At 33.5% G+C, this 7,500-nt stretch overlaps 1 long non-coding RNA gene across 2 annotated transcripts in view; it reads left to right on the top strand.

The window, feature by feature from the left end:
• LOC137650283 (uncharacterized) overlaps positions 1-7,500 on the top strand; it is a 78,207-nt gene that overhangs the window by 45,517 nt on the left and 25,190 nt on the right. The gene's annotated exons all lie outside the window — the stretch shown is intronic.

The raw sequence follows: 7,500 nt of genomic DNA, 5'->3' as shown, positions 1-7,500 counted from the left end.
TGTCATTTGGAATCAAATAAAAAAAAAAGTCCTATATTTCCGTGACATCATTTGGGCAGCCATTTTATGAGCATAATATTTCATTATATTTTGAGAAATACCAAAAAAAAAAAAAAATTTACTAATATTTTTATTATGTTAAGTACATCCACGACAAAGTTCGTGTCTCTAGCACAAATAATAAATCCAGTAGAATATTTTTAGAACGTTTTTCACTTCTCATATATGTTGTCACAGCCCTGTTATTTCATTATATCACGCCGACACAATATGTGGAATCATATTTAACATAATCCACGAAAGTCTCAAAATAATTTTTTTTTAGCGATTTTTCTTTTTTCTTTTGGTCTGCGTCCCTTTAAAGATAACAACAGAAAACTTTAATTTGATAGTCTAATGTAATTTACTTTTCGTAATCTAGGTGTCACAGACGGTAAAATATTTTAGGAAAATAGAGTCGAAGGGAAGAAATGTATCATGCAGGTTTTTGGCAAATTGCTCAACTTGTAATTTGCCAATAGGTAAAAAAAGGTTGACACAGCCTCACGTTTGGGGTTTTCAATTCCCAGTTGTCGGTACTTCATGTTACAGCATGGTCCTCTGCTTTAAATTAGACTGAACAAATTAGAGCACGCTTCCAATTAACAACGTCTGCGCGTTTGCAAGCATGCACCACTTCGTTCTTTTTTTTTCTTTCTTTTTCTTTTTTTTTTCTTTTGGGAAGCTAAAATATTGAATACCCATATTAATAGTCTTTTTGCTATTATTATTGCATCCAAATATAGCACAAACGGAAGCCATGGCTGCTGGAAGTTAATAAACGTGACAGAGATCAAGTAATGCTATATACCTCTGGTTAAGTCAAACCTCGGCCATCGTCTCCGAAAATTGACGTCACCAAAGCTCCGCCCACATGCTCGTAGCTCACTGATAAGCCGACCTCCCGAGTTTCCTTAAAGGACCTTGCTCCCCATAATATATAGAATTATGTGCAAAGATGCTGTTACGCCAAATAGGAAGAGACCTAGACTTTAATCGCCCAAGAGGGCAGGTAGGCTTTAAGAAGTGAGTATTCAATAACTGGCTATTTCCATGTAATTGCCAGCTAATGGAAAAATCAACAAAGTATGACAAACCACTAGATATGATATTTACAGACTATGAAAAAAGCTTTTGATTGTGCCAAAATCTCAGCAGGATGAAAGCCCAAGCACAGCAATCCAAGAACTACATAAAGGTAGTAATGAAATTACGATTTCTAAAGAAGTTAGACAGGGAAACTTCATTACTCCCAGATTATTCACAGCATGCCTAAATTAAACCCAGGGTAGAAATTACATTTCATGTGAACAGCGGCAAGGCGGGAAATTGTATCAATTTGTCATTTTGAGTCTCTTAGAAATTGTCTCAAATACACATTGACAATTTAGGGGTGGTACTGGCCCTTGATAGGAATGTTCTTCTTAAAATGTCATTAATATGAAAACTATGGAAGGTTGAAAATCAAAATAATTCATGTCATCATATTCCATTTTACCCTTTCTGTGTATGATAGGTTGAAAGTCTGGAAAAAATATAATTATTGTATTAAGAGATCCATATTTGGCTGTAAATTTACTTTGATAGAAAAAAGCACTATCCTTGTAAGATACAGTGTTCCATTCCTCCGATGTGATGTACTGGAAATGTAAAAAGTTGTTGAAACTCCTCTTTTCAAAGACCTGCTGGTGAAGTATGAGGGATTTTTTAAAAGCCTCATGGATGGTCGACATGGTAGCACAGCAGCATACTGGGCGATCTATGCATACATAATCAACAGAGTTTACTGGGAACTGAAGAGAGCAGTGTGTGCTAACAATGTAGTGAAGTACACTGTTAAATATTTGCATTAAAAAAAACGGTAAATGTCTGACAATATTTGTTCCAGGATTTTTACCGTTTTAAAAACAGATATATTGACGTAAAGGAAGTGATATTGCGGTCACCAACCCGTAAAAGATAATAACAAAGGTCAAATTACGGTCGCCTGTATTTTACTGAAATGCGGTTGTGAACAGTATATTTTTACAGAGAATTTATGATTAAAATTACGTTTTTTCTAACAGTGTACATTCAAAACCTGCATTATGATATTTAGATATTTCCTCTAAATCGATCAAATTATGCAAGATGGGGATCTCTTTTCGTTATAAAACTTCGACAATTGAACTCTATAGCTTTGAACATTCTATAGGTAGGAGCCTCCTCTATCTGACACACCAGTAAATTATACTCAAGATGTGCAGTTGATATAACTTTAGAGGAGACTCAATAGGGATACAACTTCGCCAATGAGAAGTATAAGTGCTTTTAGAAACTCTGGGAATGTTTTCTTCAGAAGATGGTCTGTTACCTTGACTCCGCTTGTTATGGCCTTATCATAATTTCGTCGACTTAGACCTTCTAGAAAAAAAAACAGCAGTATGACAACAATGATATTGAAACTTTTTAGAATCATTAGTGATACCTACAGCCCGTTAGATGCCCAGTAACCAGATGAACTAGTCAATGTTGTATCAGTAAATAAGCAAAGAAGGAAATAAATGTTTACCTTTTAAGCACACTGAAGCTTGGAGTAGATATTCGATTAGAATTTGAGACTGATTCCGAAGCGGACAGTTCAAGATTCCTGAAAAATACAGCATGAACAAAGTTGTAATACTTTTCCCCAGAAAACACCAAACCTCAACGTTCTTGCAAAGTCAAAAATGAAACAGCAGGATTCAGAGATGTTTTTGCAAGAATTCTAGTGCTGGAAAGTATAATAAATGTCACTTGCTACCTTCAGCACATTTTAGCTTCCCCAATTACAGATGTGCCACTCTCCCTTACTCATAGGGAAAAGTGCGGTTGATGGTGGATGCATCCTACATAAAACCCTAGTTTACCAAAGCAAATCAACATATGAAACTATGGCTAGGGATTTACTTGACAAATTATGTTCCTCTAAAGGGGAAGATATTCATCTTGTGCTTGATAAGCATGTGACCCTTCAATTAAAGATCATGAAAGGAAATCTTGTGGTAGATAGAATCAACCTACATTTATTATCAATGAACCAGATCCAGCACAACGATAAAGTTCATGTTCACTGAGACAGAGGTTGGAAGTTGATGAGCCAAGTCACCTACAGGTTTAGCATGAGGAAGCCGATTCATTCATTACTTTGCATGTGAAGAGAATTCTTAGGGGGGGATGTCCATTATGGTAAGGTCGTCTGACACTTGATGTGTTGGTTATCCTTATTAGTCTCATTGGACGTTCAGATTTCATGTCATTGATAATGGACTATAGTTCAGGTAACCATCGCCGTCACATCAACATTTCTCTTATTGCTGCTTGACTTGAAGAAAAGCACTATGGCCTGACTAACGGTCTCGTAAGATTTCATGCCCATACTGGATGTGATTTTACATCAGCTTTTAACAGAGAGGGAAAAGTAAAACCATTTCAGCGATTGCATGCAATTACAGCAGAAATTCATGTAATAGACTTACATTCCCTGACATCAGAAATAGACATGACCGCAGTGACTCCTTACGTGTGTGCACTGTATGGTTTTAAAATGCCATAAAACAATGAAGCTGGGTAAAGGGCCTTCATGCGTACGTGCGGGGTAAGTAAATAGGTTCACTAGCAATAATGAAGATTAACTATACCTTCTTTCCTCCATGCTATGAAATACTTACTCATCATATCAAGAAAAAAACTGTAGCTAAAATGTGGAGGAAATAACCTGATTAGATGACGTTAATCATACAGCTGGGTAGAGTCCAATTAACCATGACTGGATGAAAACTCGGGATAGTCTGTATGGTTCACTGGAAAATCAGCCAATACCTACACCAAGTAAAGTTTGGAAATCAAATCGTCTGAAATTACATATAAAAATCAGGCTGGCTATATATCACTTTAGTGAGATCGGTGTTAGTGTATGGACATGAGTCGTGGTATGAAAGTTAAACAATATCATACAGATTTAGTAGATCTGAGAACAAAGCCCTCAGAAGAATATTGAGAGTTCAATGGCAGGACAAGATTAGAAAGAAAACTATAAGAGAGATTACTCAAGTGTCATATGTGGATGAGATCATGGTGAGCGGATAGATGGAGATGGTTTGGGCATGTTCTTCGCACTCCCCAAGAGAGATTTGTTCACTGAGCTTTGAACTTGCCTCCACAAAGCACTAGAATAGTTGGAAGACACAGGCCTACAGGGCTGAGGACTATGAAGCGTAAAGTAACAGGTGAGGAATAGAGAGGTGTTGATTTAAAAGCTCAAGATAGAGACGACGGGCAAAATCTGAGGCCTTTTGCGTCAATAGGCGTAGGAGGAGATGATGATGATGATATATAAACAAGGGACAGAGGAATATCAGGGGATAAGGACCCTTAGGGAAAAGTATAACAGCACATTTTACATTTGCTAAGACTAATGTCTCATTTACTTCCAAATATATTATTTCTAACACTTAGTTTTCCCCTTTAACATACACATGAATGCATTTAATTCTAATTTATTTTTATCAAAATAAACTATATTTTTTGTCAGTCGTTTCGGAACTATGCGTGGGTTTAGGGAGCCAGAATCCACCTGCAGGTTTCCAAACTAAATGAACTAGAGTTCTCTACTATACCTATGTAAATCATCTCCAGGGATCATAAGCATTAGCGTAACACAACCTTTTAGGGGCGTATGTCTCGTAAAGCCAAACTTCTTATATATGGCGATTTATCCTCTCTATATTTCATAGCCAATCGACTTTATAATTGTTGTTTGTGTAGTAACATTATGCTCTCTCTCTCTCTCTCTCTCTCTCTCTCTCTCTCTCTCTCTCTCTCTCTCTCTCTCTCTCTCTCTCTCTCTCTCTCTCAAAAATATTTCATAGTGGAGAACCATCATTTACTTTGATTGCATCTTTATACTTTGATTCTTCATTGCTGTTGAACTATTTATTTATATTTGCTTACTGAACGCTTTTTTATCCAACAACCAATCAAATCTTATACAAAATCTAAGGAATAGTTCTCTGCACCGGATCTTCAATTTAGTTATTCAATAAATATTTAAATCAATTTCCACATGCATATCTGTTTATTCTTCTTTATAAAAATCAACAATATTTGTAGTCATGAAGTTTTATAGGTTTACGTAAAACATCTATTACACAGATATGTTTATAATGTATTCGTTCAATTTCCTGCACACTCCAGAATGAGTCTTTTTATGCATTATTTGTAATATTATGTTAGTTTTAAGAAATTCCTTACTTTTTTCCATCTTGAAGAAAATGAACCAACTACCCCTCCCAACTCATGTAGCCTTTAAACTGCAAATTTCTTATCTTTGCTTTTGATAGTTGTTCCCATAACGGTTTCACCATTAGAGGAAAATGAGTCAATAGTACGAACTCCTTCAGGGGAATAGCATAAAAAACCAATCCAAGTGTACATCCTTCAGTGTTCTTCGAGACATCAACCTATGTCAGCAGCTCTTGGGTAGTCTGGTCTTTCGACTTCCTCCTGTTTTTCTCGTAGTGAAGCTCTTTTTTTCTCTCTACCATTTCTTTAATACTGGAACCATTCTTTTTCTCAGGGTAGAAAGTTATTGGAATGTCTGTCACTTCTCTCGCTATTAGCTGCCACTTTTTCCCAACACTGATATTTGCTATGTTTTATCCCATTAACTCCGGACTCCGTAATATTTGGATAGTGGCTAAAAAGGGACTTTCCTTTTCTTCCTGATATATTTACTGTAGCTTCAATCATCCTTTAGCCTTTTAACATTGGTTATAAAATATTTTCATAATTATACCCCTTCCTTGGATGATGCCTTGTCTCGAAAATACACATGACAATATATATATGTGTATATATATATATATATATATATATATATATATATATATATATATATATATATATATATATATATATATATATATATATATATATATATATTTACAATATATATATATATATATATATATATATATATATATATTTACAATATATATATATATATTTACAATATATATATATATATATATATATATATATATATATATATATACATATATATATATATGTGTGTGTGTATATAAATTATATATATATATATATATATATATATATATATATATATATATATATATATATATATATAAATATATATACAAGTATGTGTATATATACATATACATATATATGTATATATATATGCTTTACTGCCACAAGGATCACGTGACTTGGTATACGCAAAAGCCAGTAGGAAATAATAAAAAGCTTTAGTACCAAGCGCTTTCGTGCATTTTAATACACTTCTTCAGGGTACAATAAAAAGTGAGACATAGTTGAAGGACGTCAATAAGTAAAATAGGATAAAAACAAAAAACTAAAATTTGTTTTGAACAGTAGAGAAATGATAGAAAAACATAGTCAGCTAACTAGCATTGTCAAACAATCAAACAACCCACAGCCAAAATTTGTACTTGAACGGAAACTGGTCATAAACACACATAAAAAAGGTAAACACAAATTATATAATTCTTAATTGTTGAACAATATTGGTCATGATGAAATTATCCAATTTATATAAACCAGCACTAATATTAAAAACACAATCCGACTTTATCTTAATAATACTTGATTCTATAATATTTCTCTTCACAACATCTTTACAAAATAGCAGCTCTTTAGATTTCTTCCAGTCTATCAAGTGATTATATTCATTCATGTGAACGAATAGTGCGTTAGACATATTACCAACTCGAACACAGTATTTATGTTGATTTATCCTTGTTGCCAGCATTTTACCACTTTGCCCAATATATTTCAAATTACAACCACTACATGGAATTTCATATATGCAGCCTACACTATTACACGGAGAGTTCTTTATCAAAATACACTTTATAGTAGAAGAATTTCTAAAAACAACATTAACATTAAAACATCTTAAAATTTTTGGTAGACAGAGAAAACTATCATTATACGGTAAAACTAATAAATTATCATGATTAAAAGATGTTACATTGTCAATTGCATAATAAGTTTTTTTGGCTTTTTGTAATGCTACGTCAACTAAGTATCTTGGGTACTTCAAATTAAAGGCAATTTCGTATATTCTTAAAAACTCATCATCTAAAAATTCTGGGCAACAAACTCTAAGAGCTCTCAAAAACATTGAGGAAAAAACAGAGAGTTTTACTTTAATATGGTGATTAGAATAAAAGTGAATGTAAGACGATACATTGGTGGGTTTTCTAAAAACGCTAAACTTAAAACTATTATTATGTCTATGAACATTTACGTCTAAAAAGGGCATAACAGAATTTCTTTCTTCCTCAATTGTAAAATTAATAGAAGGGACCAATGAGTTTAGTCTAAGTAAAAAAACAGATACATCTTCATTTAAAGGCCATATACAAAAAATGTCATCAACATAACGAGACCACAAAA

Source organism: Palaemon carinicauda, chromosome 11, assembly GCF_036898095.1.
Source record: "Palaemon carinicauda isolate YSFRI2023 chromosome 11, ASM3689809v2, whole genome shotgun sequence".
NCBI lineage: Eukaryota > Metazoa > Arthropoda > Malacostraca > Decapoda > Palaemonidae > Palaemon > Palaemon carinicauda.
Note: the sequence above shows the minus strand (reverse complement) of the source record. Positions and strands in the feature narration are given on the sequence as shown.